This window comes from Mustela nigripes, chromosome 17 (assembly GCF_022355385.1).
Source record: "Mustela nigripes isolate SB6536 chromosome 17, MUSNIG.SB6536, whole genome shotgun sequence".
Classification (NCBI taxonomy): Eukaryota; Metazoa; Chordata; class Mammalia; order Carnivora; family Mustelidae; genus Mustela; species Mustela nigripes.
In genome coordinates, this window is record NC_081573.1 from 27,943,629 (window position 1) to 27,964,448 (window position 20,820).

The 20,820-nt window shown below is 51.1% G+C and overlaps 1 long non-coding RNA gene across 1 annotated transcript; it reads left to right on the forward strand.

The window, feature by feature from the left end:
- Nucleotides 1-4,236: 4,236 nt before the first annotated feature.
- LOC132005446 (uncharacterized) lies at nucleotides 4,237-14,383 on the forward strand. The gene is made up of 3 exons (XR_009400794.1): nucleotides 4,237-4,355; nucleotides 12,342-12,450; nucleotides 13,833-14,383. It is a non-coding gene; the product is annotated as an uncharacterized LOC132005446 (long non-coding RNA).
- Nucleotides 14,384-20,820: the final 6,437 nt, after the last annotated feature.

Sequence of the window (20,820 nt, forward strand, 5' to 3'; positions counted from 1 at the left end):
CTTTGGGGAAGTGGGTTACGGGAAGCCGGGATTGTGTACAGCCTCTTATGTTGTTGCCGGTGCCAGGCGGATGCCCTCTTTGGGGGGAGAAGCTGTACCTGGAAGTGCAGCCTCTGCCCTCATTATGGCTGTTCTAGAAAACCTCACAGACTTTTCCTGCTCTGGGCCATGTGCCAGTGGGTTGCCTCCTGGCATCACGGTTCCCAGTAGCCTCTTGAAGTAACTCGGCATTTCTGAGCTCTGGCCCTGATGAGGGCTGAGTTCCACCAGTCTCTAAAGCACTCCAACTAGCAGTTGCCTTCGTGAGCCTCGTCGTCTCTAAGCATGGGCACAAAGCTGTCGAATAGAATAGTGCATCCCAGTCCCCCACGGCTGCCAAGGAGACCATTCAACACTCTGCTGTCCTCTCTGACCCAGAGAAGTGATCACAGGTTGTGACACGGGCTGACACTCTTGTCTTCTAGAACAAGGCTTCCTCAAGAATTCCTTCGAGTTCATTCAGGTCCTTTGCTGCCAAGGTAGGGAAGCCAGAATGGTCTAAGTGATACTGATAATAATAGTACATTCAAGAACCTTCTTGTTTCAAAAGCCCCTAGCAGGACAAACACACAGTGATCCAGAAACAGTGCCATTTTAGCATCCTTCGGTCAGACTCCAGGGTTTGTGTGCTGTGTCCTAGGTGCCATTCTTAGGGGGTCTGGGTAGGTTAGTGTGGCAGTGAGGGTGTAGGCTCATGTGCCCACCTGTGGGGAGGGACCACCCAGTGAAAATGAGTCCCAGTCAGAGGAGAGCTGAGTGGCATGGCAGAGAAAGCACTAGCCTATTCTAAGCCTCCCTTCCTGGGGCCAGGCTGGGTGCTCTTCTGACTTTTCTGGGGAGGCAGGTCGTCTCCCATGAGAGCCTACAGCTCTCAATCCCACCTGTACGCCAAACTCGAGCATGGTGACTTCAGACCTAGAATGCTGGTCCCTGCCCAAGTTATTGGGATCTGCAGGCAGGGCCCGTCAGGCACTGGGTATTTTTCAAAGCTCTTTACATCTGTCCCTCTTGCAGCAAAATTGGGAGCCACTTGTCGGGAGGGCTGGGGTTTTTTGAGAGATAGAATCTACTCGTCATTCCCTGGTGGAACTCTCAGCTCCGAAAAAAGAGGATTGTGAACTTGGCCAAGCTCCCAAGGGGACGTAGAAAATCCCTTCTGGGGCTCTTGGCCTTGACTCTAGAGAAAGAGCCTTGGAACTGTATGTTGGACATACAGTTTTTTGGAGGCAGAAGAAAGCCCTTGGAAGCAGGATGAATTTCCCTCCTTCTGAAGAGGGCTTGAACAGAGGTACCCTCCAGGGGCATGATGATGATGCTCTTCTCTCCATTCAGGGAATATTCCAGATGGTGAGGAAAATTAGATGTCATAAACAAGAACCAACCCCTCCCCCCTGGCTGATTAGGTAAGAAGTAGAGGAGTTCTCAGGAAAAGTCTTGGGTTTGGGGGGTCAGCTGGTATGCCGCACTGCAGACAGTCACGTCTGGGCGCGTTGCCAGCTTTGGAGGACTTGTCACTGGAGGGCCAAGTAGTCCCTGACGGGTAAGCTAGGAGTTAGGTGAGTGAAGACTGATCTGGGCAGCATGAACAGAGAGGAACCCAGCCAGCAGGGACCTTCATCCCAGACGCAAATATTACCTGCTGTGCGGACTCTTGAACTTCATGCATCAAACCGTTCCCTGATGACCCTGTGTCTGTTTTAAATACTGCTTTTTCCAAAGTAGCTTGTGGTCACCAACTTGGCCTGGGTGGCCTTCCTGAGCCCCTCTCCTCTCCTCACCACTTTGTGAGGTGCTGAATGGGACCGTGGAGGTCTAAGCTTGTGGGTGCCAATCAGTGGCAGGCATGGTCTCACCAGCCTGTGCGGTAAATGAGGTCAGGTCCTAGACCATGATCTGTGGCTTCCTCGCCGCCCGTTCTGAATAGCTAAAGGGAGACAAAGCTGCTTCTTGGAGTGGGGCAAGCTGGGGTTACCATCATGCCATCTACATTCCACGTATTCTAAACAAGTGTGTTTTCCTCTTTCTGGCCATCTCTGCAAACCTCAGACTATTTTGTTTAGCTGTATTTCCAAACCGTGCCCTGTAGGTCGCCCCTGCAACCTACTGCAGGTGGACCAACTGCAGAGGGAAAGCTGAAGTGCGGTCCAGGGTTTCTGCTCCGAGGTCGAGTCCTCCCAGAGGCCTTCTTCACAGCCCACGTCAGCCGGTGGTGTATTGGTAAATGTTTAACAACCAGCTCTCCAGGGAGAGAAAAAGCCCTGATCTGTAGCCTTTGCTGATTTTGCGGTGTAAATCCTCTCACTGTGGCCGGTGGCGAGCTCCCAGGTCTGCAGGTGGATTTGGAAAGAGATGCAAGTAGGATTGCACATAATGTATCTAGCGTTTCCACTGACCGGATAGAGAGCTAAGTACCTGAGCACAGATCAGGGGCAGCAGCCACAGCCCTTAGACCAAACCCTGCTCACCGCCTACTTCTGGAAATGTTTTATTGGAACAGAGCCCTGTCCATTCCAATTACACATCTACGGCTGCTTTTTCCCAGTGGTTACCACGGAAACTGTGTGCCCTGCTCAGCCTAAAATATTTACCGTCCTGTCCTTTACAGAAAAAGTTTGCTCACCCCTAGCATAGATAATTGTAACATGTAAGATAATTCGGAAGTGGTGAGTTTTAAACGGAACTTATTTTATGAAATTTAATGATAACTTTTAAATATAACTTATTAGCTTATGTAATTAAACTTGGAGTATAGATATGTTTAAGAACTGGCTCTCAAAATTCCTGAAAATGTAGCAATCAGCTTCTGTGAGCCAGCTCTGGGTTACCAGTGGTCATCGAAGGTGCGAATGTGCTCACTGTGTGGCCCCAACACTGTGCATTCTCTCCACGGCACCTCTGGTTTACTGTGGCCATTAGGGCACTGGACCTAATGGTTTATTGTGGTCTCTCTGCACCAGAAGCAGGGACTTTTTCTAGGTCCCTCAGTTCCCTTTTCTTAGCACCTTGAAAACAGCGCTGCACACAGTAGGTGCTCAAACATTTCCAGAGTGAAAGAAGGAAATTTTAGCCTTGAATGCGTGGAAGCCAGCCCATTCACTGTGTTGATGTGGCCTGAATTAGATCACCATCCCTACGTCTTTAGAGATCATACAAGAGGTCCCTGCCTCTGGTTCCCCACATAATGCTTCCTCTGAGATGTAGCGTGATCTTATGATTTCCCTCCTAAGTGTTTATGGACTTGAGATGAACCCATGCCTATGCAGCGCTTAGCACAGCCTAGCCTCGTACTCAGCAACCCCTCAGTAAATGGTCGCCGACAAGCCGCCGAAAGCAGTCATGGTAGTATAATCATGAACTTGAGAGACAAGCTGCCAGTCTAATCAACACGTCTCTTTCCACCTCCCTTCTCCCTCCACGATCTGATTTTCAGGTGATATTCTCAAGTCTTCAGATTGCTTTTCCAGATTTAGATTTTCTTATGCAAGCCTCTTGGCGCAGCACTGCCATCTTGTGGTCATAGTGGGTTATGGCAATGTCCCGGGTCTTCACTCCCCACTCTGCCAGCAGCCAGGTCCCAGGTTTGGGAAGCAGCAGGTGATCGTTGATAGCAAATATGGCAATGAGTCAGGGGTTACATACCAGGTTACTAATTACATCCAGGAGGGTTTAGGCTTCGTCTGTGTCATTTGGGGATAGCTGGCTCATTGGGGGCATTTCTGCTTGGGCCTGTCCTCTGCCCCTCTCTCAGTCTTTCCTCTGTCTGAGTCTACCTTGAGCTTTCAGGTGGATTTCTGCTTATTTCAGATGAGCTAGTGCCATCTACTGGACGAAGGCCATAAGGTCGGTTGTGAGATCTCTCAGGGACCTGCAGAAGAATGAATTTACAAACCCATGGTTTTATGGGAAGAACATAGGCAGATAAAAGGATCCTTATGCCATCTTGTTTCAGGATGGGATTGGGAGGGTGACAAACCATAAGTGATTCTTAATCTCACAAAACAAACTGAGGGTTGCTGGGGGGAGGGGTTTTGGGAGAAGGGGGTGGGATTATGGACATTGGGGAGGGTATGTGCTTGGGTGAGTGCTGTGAAGTGTGTAAACCTGGTGATTCATAGACCTGTACCCCTGGGGATAAAAATATATGTTTATAAAAAATAAAAAATTAAAAAAAATAATAAAATTAATATGCTCAAAAAAAAAAAAAAAAACGGATCCTTATGTCAGGCTCCTTAATTGTCACACATTTCTCTCTCCACTAGAAACACTCTTCTATGAAGGAAGGAGGCCCGGGTGAGCCTAGTGACTACTATACTGAGGTTAGTATGCCTATAGTTGTTAGGGTCTCTGTGTGAAAACCGGTCACACTCTCAACAGTGTTTCCAGAAGGGTGGTCTGTGGACCGCCTTGCATCCAGGTCAACCAAGGCCTTAAGAAGTCAAGCTCAGAGTCCACCCCCCCGCCCCTAAATTGTGCAGAATCATACTCTCAGAGCAGAGCTCTGGGATCTGCATTATGAGTACCACCACCACCCCCGCCCCCGCCTTCCCTTGCCCTAAAAGAAAAGTCTTTTTTACCTTTGTAGAAAAGACTGTTTTCTTTCAGCAAAATCTGGAAAGAATTTGCACTTGGATTTAGGCTTTAGTGACCTGCTTTGTGTGCTCGTGAGAACACACATCTCTAAGCAAAGCCATGGCTCCCACCTTCACTCGTTCTGTGTGGTGCATTGTTAACACCCCAAAGCCCCTGGGCCGGTGCCTGGCACATCACAGGTGCCCCTCCTAACACTGCTGCCCCTGCCAGCCATGCCCCCTCCCCCATGCCCCCCATCCTCTCTCATTCCTGCTCTGCAGGTGGGTGAGGCCTGGCCACACACCTGTGTGCAGGTTTAACACGAGGCTGTGTTGGAAAGATTCTGGAACTGGTGGTCACCATCTTTCTGGGTGACTTCTCTCTGAACCTCAGTTTTTCCAGTACTATGGGGGGATTGGGCTCTAGTCTCTATTGTCCTTTGTAGCTCCGACATTTGGGGGTTCTCCTGCTTTATAAGCACCCCCTCCGTGTTGCACTCACAGTGGCGTTTGGCTCTGGCTTCTGTACGGACGCCTCCTCAGACTCCTGACTAATCTCTTGTTTCGTTCTTCCTCAGCCCCCAATCCTAAACAGTTATACGCAGATCGTGAATGACACGGGCGTTCGAGACAAGCAAGCTTATTTTATTTTAAAGTGTTAACGTTTCATATGCCCTATAGAGAGCAATTCTTTTTTTTTTTTTTTAAGATTTTATTTATTTATTTGAGAGAGAATGAGTGAGAGAGAAGGTCAGAGGGAGAAGCAGACTCCGCGTCGGGACTCGATCCTGGAAGTCCAGGACCATGACCTGAGCCCAAGGCAGTCGCTCAACCAACTGAGCCACCCAGGCGCCCTAGAGAGCAATTCTAGTGCTAGGACATTTTTTCTAAGGATGTGAGGCTCACAGGAGCGGCTGAGATTAGCTCTAAGAGTCTGGGCAACATGGCTTGTGATTGACAAACTTAAGAGGTGCAGGACCTTGATGAATTCATGACGTGGCTGAATTATGTATGTGGTACTCTGTGGCCATCCATGATTCTTCTGGAACACCATCTTTTTTTAATGACATAAGCAAAGGTCTACGATGTATTAGTTGCAAAAAAAACACTAGGCCGTAAAAACTTACCTAACACATCTGACTTGCCTTATAGAAAGATTTCTGTGAATGTCCTGAAAAGTTTGCGAGGAGGGACCCCACTTATGGTTTCAAGCTTCCCCCGTGTCAGAAGGACCCCCGTGGAGACCCGTGGCTGACTGAGTGACAGGACGTGTAGGGAGGGTGGCTGGACAGGGGCCATTCATCAGACGGACGTATTGGCTCAGGGAAAGTTTGGGAACTGTGAGTCAGATACTGTAAGGATGTTTGGGACTTCGGGGTAGGCATTTGGGAGGTCATTTAGCGTGAGGAAGACCCCAGTGCACTGCCACCTGTTTTGCAAGCAGATGACTCCCCGCCCCGCCCCGCTCCTGGCAGCCCTGGGAGGAAGACCACTGGGAGTGCACGGGGAATGGGAAGACCAGAGGGCTTTTCCGACCCCAGGGAGGGAGTGGATGGCAGCTGGCACCCGAGGGTGAAGCCGCCGAGACCTCACCACGTTAGAGGTGTGGCAGGAGGGCACACTGGGGGTACTGCCCATGGCTGGACCCAAACAGAAGCTGTTTGTCCCAGACCTGCGAGGCTGAGTGAGGGGGCCTGGGTGGAGCAGTGTAACCCTCCAGGATCTGCCTGGGGAGACTGAGGCAACTGAGTGACTGTCTGATGTACAGTGGTGAGCAAAGAGAACTCACCGCGCTCTGTGCATTTTGGTGTGACGCAGACTCAGGGCGATGGCCCTCGGGCTTCCTCTGCTCCCCTCTCTCCTGGGTATTCCATCCTCTCTCTCTGGCCACCTGGAAAACACCCTCACTGCCTCCCCCCTCCCCTTCCTAGTGGCCGGAACACAGAGAGAGCTTCATTTTATAGGCGGAGAAACTGAGGCCAACCGGCTCTGCTGGAATGCTCCAGGGGGGGGGTGCTGCATGGGCTCTGGGAGCCTGAGCCAGCCTCTCCCGGGGCTCTCCACGGGAGCCCAGAGCACAGAGGCTGCTGCCTGCCTTGTGGAGGAGAATGGCGAGGGCAGAAGGAGGCCCCCATTTCCAGTGATGCTGCCCCTTCCCAGTCTCGTGTGCTCAGGGCTTGGGACGGGGGCCCTCCTGACCGAGGTGGCGAGGCGGGAGAGGCAGCGTGAAGGACAGTGGTGGGCAGGACGGTGTGTCTTGGATGCCCTGAGCAGGGGAGCAGGAAGGAAGTTTGGGGTCAACTGCATTCCTGTGGGTGGCCTTGGGGCCAGGGGTGGGGATGAAGGCATGGCGGGGCATTGGGGTGGGGGCTGGGGAGCAGGAGGAGCCGCACTGGACTGTGTGGCCCCGGGTCCTGATGGGGAAAAGGCTGGGTTCTGCCCTGAGTGAGGCGTGTCTGTGCCCTGTGCCTTGGTGTCCCTGCTTGGCGAGCCTCGGACCCTGCATTCCTATGTGTACTCTCATGCTTGCCAGAGCCTCCTCCCAGTTCCCAGATGAGGACCAGGCAGAGCCAATGGGACCTGAACTCAGGGCTGCCTGGCTCCGGAGGCCTGGCATTGGCTCTAAAATGGGGGTAGTGTTGGGCGGGGGCGGGGAGGGGGTAGTCCCAAGACCAGTCCATCAGCTCCCACCTGCTCCTGCTTCATGCCTGCCGGTCTCTACTCCAGCCAGCTGTCCCTCTGATGGGAGCCGTGCCTGCCAGGTGAGGGCCCGATTGGATGCTCTGTGGGTGTGTCCTGCTGCTTGGAACCATCCTCTGGGACCAGCGCCCCTGCATGGCAGGGCTGGCCTGGGGTGGTATTTGGGGATCCCCAGGCCACCTGCTGCAGGCAGGGCTCTGTGTGGCAGCTGAGAGCAGAAGCCCGGGTCCCCAGACGTGTGCCAGGCCTGGGGAACACTCTGCTGCCCCCCCCCCCCATACACACACTCCCTCTGGGCACTCGTCTGCGTGGGCCCCATGATCTGCTTCCTTTATATCAATTTCAGGGACCCTTCCAGCTCCCCTCAGTTCCTCCCCTGACCCTGGTGGCAACCACTATTTTGACTTCAGTCGCCCTGGCATTTTACCAGGTTTTGGACATCATGCAAAGGGAGACGCGGCTCCAGGACACTTCATGTATGTCTGTGATTTCCACCTGCTCTACTTCTCGGCTGCGGAGGGCCCTGTTAGAGAAATACACCATAATTGGTTTACCAGCTCTCCTGAGGATGGACATTCGGGCTGTTTCCAGGCTGGGGCCATTATGCCTCTGTGGCCAGGAACCTTCCCGAGCATGTTCTTTGAGGCTGCTCGGGCCAGCCCAGCTGTGAATGCCTCGTAGTAGATGTGGGGTCACTGGAGACAGGTGTGTGTTGAACTAACAGATTGTGCCACACTGTTTCTCAAGTTGGCTTTCCAGTGTGCGCCCCTCCACCCTTTCCTTATTTTTCACAGTCTACGTTACGGTGATGGAACAAGGAGGCCATCAGACCGGGGGACGGCTCCAAGCCCTGGCAGCCTCACTGAGCCAGCCAAAGCCCAAGCCGGAGACAGTGTGCTGGGCTTAGAGGACACGAGACCCAAAACCCCGCCAATCACAAACAACCAGCGAGGCTCCCCCAAACCAGGCAACTGTCCAAGCAAAGCCCTGGCCAATCCCAGCGGGTCCCCTCGCTTTGCCTCTGCACTGTCTCTGCAGAAACCTCCCTCCTGGACTGGAGCACCCCTGACCACCTTCATTCTGGCGCTGCCTGATCCGAATGGCTGGGCCCTCCAATAGACCCTTCAAAAAAAAAAATTTTTTTTTTTTTACGTGCCTCAGTATACCCCGACCACCAATTTTGCGGAGCTGTTGTTTATATACAGTATTTTAAGGAAACAGATGAGTTTTGACAAACTTTCTCTTTGGGTTAAATTTTAGTTACTTTGTTCAGTTACCTCCAGCTCAGTGTGTGTGTGTGTGTGTGTGTGTGTGTGTGTGTGTGTTTCCCCCTTTTTTCTAAACCTAGGCCCAGCGCAGAAGGAGAAAACTCTCTAGAAGTTCAAACTGGCAAGCTGGCCTCGTCTTCAATACCATTAGCCTCAGGGCCTGGCTCTTTGGAGAGGTTGAGATTGGGTCCAGCCCTTTGTTTTTTAAAGTTGGGGAGCCTATGGTCTACACCATGGGGCCTTCCAGTGCTCCCGGGGCACCTAGTTCATGCAGTGAGTTAGAGATAGAGCTGGATTGGAACCCAGAAGAGCCTGAAGGCTTTGGGCTGGGCAGATCTGGTCCTGGATGTAAGCTGGGCTTCCCTAAGTGGAGGGGCTGGGATGGCCCTAGTGCTGACCTTCCCCGGGATTCTGGGGCTGTCAGGATTCCCCAGCCTGGCAAGGGGCCTCAGCTGCTCCCTCTGCAGCCAGGCCGTCTGTCTCTAGCTCCTGGTTTGATCACATCGTCTGTCACCCACTCTCGTGCCCTCAGCAACAAGGCCTTCCAGCTGCAGACCAGCTCCCCCCCGCCCCCCGTACCCACCTGCCTGCTTCCTGCCTCAGGTTAACACAGGCGGGAAGGATTCCAGACTTCTCTTGCAGAGATGCTGTTCTCACTTTCCTGAGCGCAGAGAAAGGCCCTGCGGCCTGCTCATATCCCCTAGGTAGATCACACCCCCCAGACACCCCCCAGACAGCCCCAGACTCCTAGAACGGCCCCAGTGCTTTATGCTTCTCCATCAGCTCTGGTAATGGGGCCACCAGTGAAAGCTACGTTGTCCCCATCCCCTCTGCACCCCTCACAGGACACCCCTAAGTGGGGGGGGGGGGGGGCTGGTCTCTGTTCCCTGAGAGCCTGAATGATCCACAGAAAGGTCCTTCTTTCTGAGCATCTCCCAGCCGAGGATTCTTCTGTGCTCCTGCTGTTTTGGGTGTCAGAATGCCCTGGTGTCCACAGGCCTCTGAGGGCCGATGCGGGGTAGGGAAGAATGTTCACCACCTATACAAGGGGGAGGGGGTCCTGGGCCAGGGCTCCTCGGACACCAGGCAGATAACAAGAAGGAAGGGAAGCGGGTTGGTGCTGTGCAGGCAACGGGAGAGGCAGAGAAGCAGTCCAGGGTAGTCTGATTTTTTCAACATCAGGAATTTCCAAAAGCAGCCAGCTCTCCCAGTTTGTAAAAAGGTGGCAAGAAATGGAGTGTTTGGGTTTGTTTTTAAACACTATATGTCTCCCCCGACCCCTGCCCACCGTTTGTGAGCGCTGGCCCGGACCCTGGGTCCCAGCCCCTGGGTCCCAGCCCCTCTGAATGCATGTTCCTTCTGCCCCGGGGCACTGGCTGGCCAGCAGCAGGCTGCAGAACCCCCGAGGCTGGGGGCTTGAATTCCGACTGCCTCTCCTCGCCCCTCCCCTCCCCCCTCCAGCATGCCGGCTGTCACATCGCAGCGTCCCCGTCGAGGCATCACCTTCCTCTCTGGGAGCCGGAGCTGGCATATGAAATTTTGATCAGATTGCCTTTTGAAGGAGTTGACCGTCGTGAATAATGGGGCAAAGGGCGCCAGCATTGTGTCCTAACTATAACTGTTCCAATTAATTACGGGTCTAATTAGCATACAGCGGGAACGGCCCTGGAAAATCATACTTCATGGGTTACAGATGCGCTGGCAGCTGTTACATGAAGGGTGATACCGGGCTGGGGTAGAGATAGTTATTAATAAATTACTCCCATTGTCAGAGACCCTTATTTATACAAATTAGCAGGGGATACATAATCAACTTTAACTGTATAATTTATAATAATTGATTTCATTTTGACTGACCACTAGTCAGTTACCAAATACCCTCGGAAGAAAAATTGCCCTATTAGGGTAAGTTTAATCCTAAACATAGCTAATGAATCCTATTACTTTAAGGTCATATTTGAAGCTTTTGTTAATTGTCAGAACCATTTTAAATTGATTAGAGTTAAATTAAATCAATGTAATGTTTAGAAAAACAATATTTCTAATGGATGAGGCCAGGCTGACCTCGAATAAACATATTTATCAACCGATTCCCGGTGACGAGAAGGGGAACAGCTGGGCCCATAATTCACATTTGTCTATAATATGGGAAATGTCACCAGGCAATTAGTTATGTCAGGTAATGAATAGGGAGCATGGGGACTCCCCTCTGGCAGCTGGGGTGGAGGGGGGTAGAATGTTCTGGACACAAGCGGCTGATCCCCTCCTGATGGCCTCCCTGTCCCCCAACCTCAGAGCAGGGATCCAAGGCGGCCTCACTGGCCCTTTTTCCCAGCAGGTCGCCTGGCCCCAGAGGCCGCTCCATCCCCTTCACCTGCCTCTCTCTGGATACTCTGGTCTTCCTCCAGGAGCTGGGAGGCTGCCCTTGGCCTGGACCACACCTCTCACCCCTCCTCCTCCCTCAGGATTCACATAAGCATCATCACACAGAAAAGCCTCACCTGATCCCAAAGACTCCATCAGGTCCCCCGAGTATGGGCTCTCAGGGCAGCATGGGCCCCCACCCCCGCTGTCAGACTAGGTGAATATCTGATGGCCATGGCAAGCCCTGCAGGAGCCACCAGGTGGCCTTTCCCAGCGCGCGCTCCCATATGTGGATGGCAAACAGGTGCTCCGTGAACACGTGCTGAATGCATGAAGGAATGGGCGACCCAGGACGCTGGCCTGTTGCTCTGTGTGTCCTGGCTGAGGACAAGGGTGCCATCAGGCACTCCCTGAACATTTACCCAGGCCAAGCGCTTTACATGTTGGCTGCTAGGTTTTGCTAGGTGGGCACGGATACCCACATTGTGCAAAGCAGCTGAGTCACCCATGTTGTCTCGGTCAGAACTCCATCTCAGGTCCGAGAGATCGCCAGAGCCCTTTCTGGGGCCTCTGTCCAATCAGGAGGGCTTCCTGCAGGAGGTGGTGTGGGGAGACTTGAGGGAAGGTTTGGAGTTCCCCAGGGGATAGGGGGGATGCTCTAGGCTCACTCCCGTGGGGACAGGATTGAGGTGGGAAGAGCAGAGGTGGAGGAAAGGAAAGAGATGGCTCACTCCAGTGGCCGCCTGCTTACTTGCCCAGCCCAGAGGGGTGGTACCTGTGGTGGGGCGGTGGGCAGGCTAGAATTTCCGGGGGGACATCTAGAGGTCGTGTGGGTCCCCAATCAGAAACTTATTCAACGGTTGACTTCGGTGGTTCACTCTGGCTTCAGTTTCTCAGGCTGTAAAATGGGCTCCTGGCCACTCACAGCTCAGAGGAGGGGCCTGGAGCTCAGCCCTGCTTCTGCCACCCGGGCCGGGCCAACACCGCGTACAGGCCCAGCTGACTGGTTGCAAGGGTGGGGATCTCCCGCTTCATTCTGCTTCTGCTTGGGACCCTGGGGTGGAGTGGAGGAGGCAGGCAGGCTGGGCACTTTGGAGCCTACTAAAGCCTGACCAGAGACCCTTGAACACACAAGGGGGCCCAGGCTCCCTGCCTGGGGAGAAATCAGCTGGATGGGACTTTGTCGTATCCCCTGAACCTGGCAATTCCCAAAGCTCTTAGGTCCCCATCACCGAGAAAGGCAAAGCATCAACTTCACGAGTCCCTCCTCCCAAACGAGAAAACTTGGGCCAAGAAGGGCTACACAGCTTGCTGCCCACCACAGGGCCAAGGGTGGGCTGTGCCAGAAGTCAGCCTCCTGCCTCCGATCTTTCTAACGCTGTCGGGTTCTCCTTTCCTCTAGGGTGTGGCCAACCCTCTGCCCACTCGTGCTGATGACCAGACTACTGGAGGAGACGAGTGAGCAAGGTCCCCAGCAAGCCACGTGTGTCCGTGACAACCACAGCTGACGGGTACCGCGTGCTCTCCTGGGGCTCAGCAGTGTTTTGTAAATGCTTTCCAGATATTGTCATAATTAATTCTCACAAAAATTAACAAGTGTTTTTAGCTTAATCATCCCACTTTGGGGATGTTTCCACTGAGGCACCGACGGGTTAATACCCTGCTTGAAGCTGCAAAACTCATAAAGGGGCAGAGCTGGGATTTAAACCGTGGTCTTGTTCCGGGGCCCACGCACATCAGCCCTGTTTGTCCTCTGGTCAGGAAGATGATTTCTGATGAGCTCCAACAACCCTGTCTTCAGTCAGAGCTTCCTTAAATGGCTGTAGGTTTTTCTCATTAAGAACCATTTCTAAAAAGCAAATACACCCCGAGCTGGAGTACTTTGGGCAACAAAATAACTAGCTGCTGGGCTGGATTATAACCCAAAGGATAAAGTCAATACCCAGGAGTCCAAACTGATATGCATAAATGATTTATAAATTCCCCCTTCCCGAAAATGACAAGTAACACGGAGCTGGGAGGTGGGCCTCCCTTTCTTCAAGTCAGGACTGGCCTCAGGGATTGGCGGCTGCTCCTTTTTTTTTTTTTTCATTATTAACATATAATGTATTATTTGTTTCAGGAGTACAGGTCTGTGTTGCATCAGTCTTCCACAATTCGCAGCACTCACCATAGCACATGCCCTCCCCAGTGTCCATCGCCCAGCCACCCCACCCCTTCCACCCCCTGCCCTCCGTCAACCCTCAGTTTGTTTCCTGAGATTAAGAGTCTTTTATGGTTTGTCTCCCTCTCTGGTTTCATCTTGTTTCATTTTTCCCTCCCTTCCTATATGATCCTCTGTCTTGCTTCTCAAATTCCTCATATCAGGGAGATCATATGATAATTGTCTTTCTCTGATTGACTTATTTCATTCAGCATAATACCCTCTGGTTCCATCCACATCATTGCCGATGGCAAGATTTCATTTCTTTTGATGGCTGCATAGTATTCCATTGTATATATACCACATCTTCTTTACCCATTCATCTGTTAATGGACATCTAGGCTCTTTCCATAGTCTGGCTATTGTGGACATTGCTGCTATAAACATTCGGGTGCATGTTCCCCTTTGGATCTACATCGGATCTAGATTTGTAGATACTACATTTGTATCTTTGGGGTAAATACCCGGTAGTGCGATTGCTGGGTTGTAAGGTAGCTCTATTTTCAACTTGTTGAGGAACCTCCATGCTGTTTTCCAGAGTGGCTGCACCAGCTTGCATTCCCATCAACAGTGTGGGAGGGTTCCCCTTTCTCCGCATCCTCGCCAGCATCTGTTGTTTCCTGACTGGTTAATTTTAGCCATTCTGACTGGAGTGAGGTGGTATCTCATTGAGGTTTTGATTCGTATTAGGGATTGGCTTCTGAAGAACAGAGCGTAGATGGGAAAGAACAGCACATTCCCGGGGGAAAGCTGGCAGACCCCGCTGATCACGTGACCAGGTGACATCACGCGTGTGAAGCTCCGGGACCCTCCTGTACCTGACATGGTGATGGGAAGGCATGTCACCTCTCTGCTGTTCTTCCCTCAAACCTATAGCCTCGTCTGATCACAAGAAGACATTAGAAACACAGACAACTGACCGCTCCTCCTCAAAAGTGGTCAAGTCACGAAAACCAGGGAAAGTCTGAGAAACTGTCATACACTTGGAGATGTGCTGATTCAGCACACTGGGGGATCCTGGGTGGGGACCTGAAGCAGAAAGAGGACATTTCTGTGACACATGGTGACCACCGGATAAAGTCTCCTTTTGAGGGGCGCCTGGGTGGCTCAGTGGGTTAAAGCCTCTGCCTTCAGCTCAGGTCATGATCCCAGGGTCTTGGGATTGAGCCCCGCATCGAGCTCTCTGCTCGGCAGGGAGCCTGCTTCCTCCTCTTTCTGCCTGCCTCTCTGCATATTTGTGATCTCTGTCTGTCAAATAAATAAATAAAATCTTAAAACAAAAAAGTCTCCTTTTGAGTTAAGAGGATTGTGCCAGGGTTAATGTTTTGATGAGACAAATATACCCTAGTTTCTCTAACATGGATGGAGATGGGACGAAGGGTATATGGGAACTGGATGGTCTTGGCCAATCTTTTGTAAATCTAAAAATATTCCCAAACAAGAAAAGTTCATTAAGAAATTACTGATATAGGGCCCCAGGGTGGCTTCGTTAAGTGTCTGCCTTCGGCTCAGGTCATGACCCCAAGGTCCTGGGATCGAGCCCCACGTCTGGCTCCCTGCTCAGTGGGGAGTCTGCTTCTCCCTTTCCCTCTGTCCCTCCCCCTGCTTCTGTGCTCGCTCTCTCTCTAAAAAAAAAAAAAAAAAAACTTTAAAAAAAAAAAAAAAAAGATGTCCAATAGTATGAAAGTGGAGAGTGAGTCTCCCGGCCACTGGTGCTCCTCAGTTCCCAGTTCCCTTCCCCAGGGTTAGACATTTTTACCAGTTTCTTATTTCCTTCCAGAAATCTTTTCATGAAGAGACACAGGCAAATAAATATCCACCTGCCTTTTCGGGGCACAAATGGGACACGGTCTGCCCTTGGTCCCGTATGTGCTCTCTTCCCTGAACCCCATAACCTTAGCCTCTGCACGCAGCTGGGTTGCGTTCTGTGGTTTGGTTGTCTAGCGTTCGTTTCAGCTTTGAGGTTGCTTCCAAACTGTATGGTTTTTGTCCTTCCTCTTCCTTTTTAAAAAATAAGGATCGGTATATGATAAGAGAGACACTTTCTGTGTGCTTTTATCATGTAATAAGCTCTCTCCAGGCTGTCTTGAGGGCCTGGCCAGAAGCCAAGGGGTCCTGGAGGGGAGAGAGCTTTCCGTTATGGGCTCCGCGTCTCCCGTGCCACCACGCCTCTGTCATCAGAGGGACCCGTGTGTCGCTTCGAGAGGAGGTGGCTGTGGTGGCTGGGAGCAGGGCTCTGGGCAGGTAGGCAGCCAGCAAGGCACTGGGGGGCCGCAGGGAGCGGGAATCCCATTTATTGTCTGCGGCTCTTGCGTGTGTCAGGCGCCTGCTAGCCCCGTATCGATCTGTGTCTCCAGCGAAGGAAGGGCACTTGGAGCAGCAGACTCCAGAAGCAGAAAAAGTTCGAGTCTGACATTTCATTCTGTAGGAGGGAGGGCGCCGAGCGGTGGCAGGTGTGAGAGCTAGCGGACACCTGAGACCTGAGGGCGCTCCCTGTGCATGGTGGGCCCAGGACAATGCGGGGCAGGACGGCTTGGTTCTCGCAGGCGGGGGAGGCACTGTGAACAGCATCCTGCTGTCCGCGTCGTGGAGGTTGCGAACTCGCAGTCTGCAGTTGTCTGCAAACAACTGGGGAAGGCTGCCACTGTTTAAAAGAAAAAAGTGGAAGCTGTCATGTAAAATCGGGATATCCAGCTTTTTCTTGGAAAACTGGAAGAGTAGGCCTGTTGGTGCCTGTTTTCTAGAAGGGCGACCAGGGCTTGGAGCTGACAGCAGAGGGCTCCAGGGACAAGTGCTTTGCGCTGCAGTTCTCCACGTCCCCACATGGCCACTATGTCTGAGGCCTGGACACCAGCGATAACTGAGTGTGCCACCCGTGGCATAAAGACAGGGGCCCCCGGGGTCCACAGATCCCATCTCCAGGGAAGGTCAAGGCTGGTCTTATTTTAAGCAGAAGGAAGAGAAGGGTACCGGGATGTGACCTTTCCTGGGCACTGACATTATGCGAGGCCCATTCAAGGCATGTCACAGACACATAACTGATTCTCCCAATGCCCTGTTGGTGGGTTCTTAGTTCCATTTTACAGATGGGAAAACAAAGGCTCAGAGAGGCTAAGACTGTACCTATCCCTGGCACGTGGGGCAAGGTCTAGCCTTAGGCAGGCCTTCTGTAAGCTTGCCGTCTCCAAATAAGGCCACATTCTAAGGTACCAGGGGTGAGGACTGTCACAGACTGTATTTTGGAAGGCACAAGTCCACTCCCAACAGGTGGCTTGAAGACTCAGCTTCATTTGGCCAGACGAGTTCCCGTTACCTGGCTCTCTCCTCAGTGCCACGGCGTTCGGTTGACAGCATAGGCCGGGGATAAGTTGTTTGTCACCGTCCCCCCTTCCCCGCTCTGTTGGTCAGAGAACTTCTTATTGAGCCTGGCTGTGGTCTCGCAATCCTAGACACGGTTCTTCCGATGGCTGCTTCTGCTCTGTTCCTCAAGTCCGACCCTTGGCCTTCTTTCTGCTTGGTCAGTTCTGTGTCCTGTGCTTGGACACCCTCAAGGCCCCAGGCAGGTGTCTGCTTTCTCCCTCCGGGAAGCTTTCCCTGATCATCCCTGTGCCCTAGCGGCACCAGTTCTGGAATTTTCCCTGTAGGAAAGGCTCTAGTTAGAAGGAAGAGATCTGGGGATGGATTTGTGCCAACTTTGCTCACGAATCAGAGACCCTCCATGGTTTCCCTCCAAGTACGGGAGAGGGGCTGACGGGGAGGTAGGTAGGGCCCTGCAGGTAGGGTCCGCAGCCCTCATTCCTTTGTCACCCCTGGGCTTGTGTCCCTAGTTCTCCCTTAATTTACCTTGTTTGCTGTGTCTCAACATTGTTCTGTTTGCCTGTGCGGTGGCTGAGAACCTCCGTCGGATGGAAAATGACAAGTCAACCTGTTTTGCCTTTGAAGGAAGCCTGCGGCCTGGTCCTGAGGTGGTCTGAGGCGGGGATGGCCTGGCCCAGGGTGGAAGGGAGGCATTCCCTTCTCTCTGGGATTGCAGAGCCTACGGGGGTATTTATTAAGACCCACTTCCTCCCTACTCTGAAAAAGTTGGGGATATTAGCCTCGTCCTGCTAATGGCTTGGGCTTGAGGTTTCAGTCTCAGATGGGGAGCCTTCCTGAATGGCTCTGCAGAGGAAGGATGGAGAACAGGACAGATCGCTCCACACTCACTCGTCCAAAGTAGAGCCCCGGCGTAAGGAGCTCAGTAGTGGCTCCCCAAAGAGTTTTTCCACCCTGAACCTCAGAATGTGACCTTATTTGGAAAAAGGGTCTTTGTGGGTGTAGTCAAGGTAGGACTTTTGAGATGAGACCATCTTGGATTTGAGAGGGGCCTTAATCCCGTGAGGAATGTCCTGAAAGGGGACAGAAAAGAGGAAGACATGCAGAGTCACACAGGGAGAAGCCCACGTGGAGGCAGAGGCCAGGATGAGAGGAAGGCTTCCAGAAGCTAAGGAGCGCTGGCTCCCCGAGGACGCTGGGAGATGCAGGAAAGCCTTCTCCTTCAGGCCCTGAAGGAGCGTGACCCAGCTGATACCTCCCTGAGGACCCTAGCCTCCAGAACAGCAAGGGAACACATTTCTGTGGCTTTCAGTGAGGCAGAATGTGAGGTAGAATAAGAGGTTCCTAGCAGACATCTCTGAAGGGGGGGTGCATTGTCCTTTGTGTTCCTTCATAGCTTCCCAAGGAGACCTGGACCCCGTCTTGTGCCAAGTCTTCTCTGGGTCTGCCACCCAGCATGTCAGACCCTGGTGTGGCCTCCGTCTGAGCGCCTCTGGGAGGGAACCCAAGAAAACACGCTTTTGGTGGGAAACTGTGGGGGGAGAGGCAGTATGGGGAGTTGGCGGGAAGTGGTGGAGTGGTCGTTGGGAAGAGAAAAGGGGGCTGGAGCTCTAAAGCCTGGGGTCCCCCAAGGAGAGGCTGCCATTCTTGTTGGGTGGGGTGTGGGGCCCAGAGAAGGTTGGATGGCAAATGCTCTGGGTCAGTCACAGACCCTAAAATCCCACTACTGAATCCTGGGAAGAGTTATTTTCTCCCCAGGTCCTGTCTTCCTTTCATAAATCGCATCCATAATGGATGGTTGGTGACATCCGACTTTGGTTTTAGGGGCACAGTGAGAATGGAGTTGCTTGTAGCTCCCTCTTGAGTACACAAACCTAGATTTCTATGAGATTTCTCTCTTCATGTTTCATAGGTGCCTTGCCTGCACCCATTCCCTTGACAATGTTTCAACCAAATTGCTGCTATAGAGTTTTCATTAGGTGCAATTGATTTCTGTTCGAATTTTTTCCCCACTCGTATTTCAAGAGTTGAATATTACTTAGGTCCTATTACGGGAACACTGGCGTAATGGGTTTGAGAGCATACACAAGTGATTGTCAGTCATCACACAACCCAAACTGGGGGGCAGAAGTGAGATTGTGACCCACTGGGACCTTTTCAAACTTCCACGTGCAAAGGAGTCATCGGGGATCCGGTGAAAATGCAGGTCTGACTCAGAGCGCATGAGCTGGGGTAGGGGACTCTGCATTTCTGTCCTGCCTTCCACAGACATGCTGGTCCTGCCAGCCCGGGGGCCTGGGGACCACGCGTGGAGGTGAAGGCAGAAAGAGCAACATCTCAGCCTTGGCCAACAGTCACGGGTTCCACGGTGCAGAGGTGCAGAGGGAGAGCCTTGGTTAACCAGACTGGCTGGCGAATAGAGGTGCCCAGGACTGCAGCACGGAGCTGGTTTCTGCACTCCCATACTTTCCGCATCTGCTGAGTCCACTCCCGGTCTGGCAACCATGCGGAGTAAATTGCTAAGCAACTGTGAGCTTCACGGTAACAGCGTCAGCTCAGGACTTAGCATGTACTTGGAGCTCCTTAATCTTTTGTCAGGTTTGTTGAGGTAGAACATGTGGTAGAAACCATTTCAAGAAGTGAACAGTTCCACGCGTTCCACTCGTGTATCAGCCGCCGCCCGGATATGGAACATTTACTACAGCCAAAAACTTTCCTCGTCAATTTCCTCCCCATCCCAGCTCCTGGCAACCTCTGATTTCATTAGTGTTCCTACACTTTTGTCTTTTCTTGAAAATCATATAAATAAAATCCTACAAATTGAGTACCTACCGTAATGCTCTGGAGATTCTTTCATATTATTGCAAAGATCAGCGATTCATTCTTTTTTATTCTGAGCAGGATTCCATCACAGCCATTCCTTGGTTAAAGAGTTGTGGGGGGTGTTTCTGGTTTTGGCCAATATAAATGATTCTGCCCCAAACATGTGTGGACATGTTTTCATTTCTGCCTGGCGTGGAGGGGCTGGATCACAAGGTCAGAGTACATATTACGACTTTTTCAAAGCCCTGCAAGAGGTTTTCCAAGAGCGTACTGATTGCTTCATATTCTTACCACCGTATGGATTACCAGTCTTCATTTAGCCACTCTAGTAGTGCTTAGTAGTATCTTACTGTGGTGTTAATTTGTGTTTCTTTAATGAGTAATAACGTTGAATATCTTTTCATGAGCTTACTTGCCATCCATATCTCTTTCTTGATGTAGTATCTGTTCTCATTTTTGCCCATTTTTTTCTTGGATTTTTTTTTTTTTTTTTTTTTTTTTTTTGGTCTTAGTATTGAGTTGGAAGAGAGTTCTCTATGTATTCTAGACTCAAACATTTTATCCGGTGTTTCTCAGTGCATTTTAATGTCAACCCCCTCTTTACCTATCAGGAACCTTCTTAGACATTTTTTTTTCCTGACTCCGTCATGAATTTACTACCGTGAATATATTGTATATTTGTTTATGCATTATCACTATTTAGAAGGTCATACACCACTGTGACATTTTTAGGGAGCCTGGGTGGCTCGGTTGGTGAAGCGTCTGCTTTCAGCCCAGGTCACAATGCCAGAGTCCTGGGACCGAGTCCTACGTCGGGCTCCCGGCTCGGCGCAGAGTCTACTTGTCTGCTCCTCCCCTGGCTCCTGCACTCTCTCTCTCTTAAATAATAAATAAAATCTTTTTAAAAAATGAAAAAAAAATTTAGTTTCCAAAGAACCAGTTTTTCCTCCCATGCTTTAATCAGATATGTGTTTTTGCATATATTTGCTCTCAACCTCTAGCTTGTCTTTTTATTTTTTTGACACTATCTTTTGAAAAGCAGAATGTTTAAATTTTAATTTTGAAGAACTTTGATGATTTCTTTTCCTGATTTGAGTTTTTTGTTTTCTAACAGTGATTTGTCTAAACCCAGATCCCCAACATTTCTCCTATGTTTTCTTCTAGAAGTTTCATATTTTTAGCCCTTCATCTAAGTTTCCGATCCATTTCAAGTCACTTTTTGTAGGTGCGACAATATAATGGTCGAGGGTTTATTATTATTATTATTATTTTGAAAGCACCATTTATTAAAAATACTATCATTTCCCCATTCCCTCTGGCAAAAATAAATGGGTCATTATGTATGGGTCTATTTCTGGACTCTTAATTCTGTTCCACTGATCTATCATTATGTAAGTATGATACCATCTTGGTTATAGTAAATAGACTTATAGTAAGTCTGAAATTAGTATGATTCCTCCAAAGATCAAAAATTTTTTTTTTTTCAAAATTGTTTTGGCTATTCTAGGATCTTTATTTTCCATGTGATTATTTTCCATGT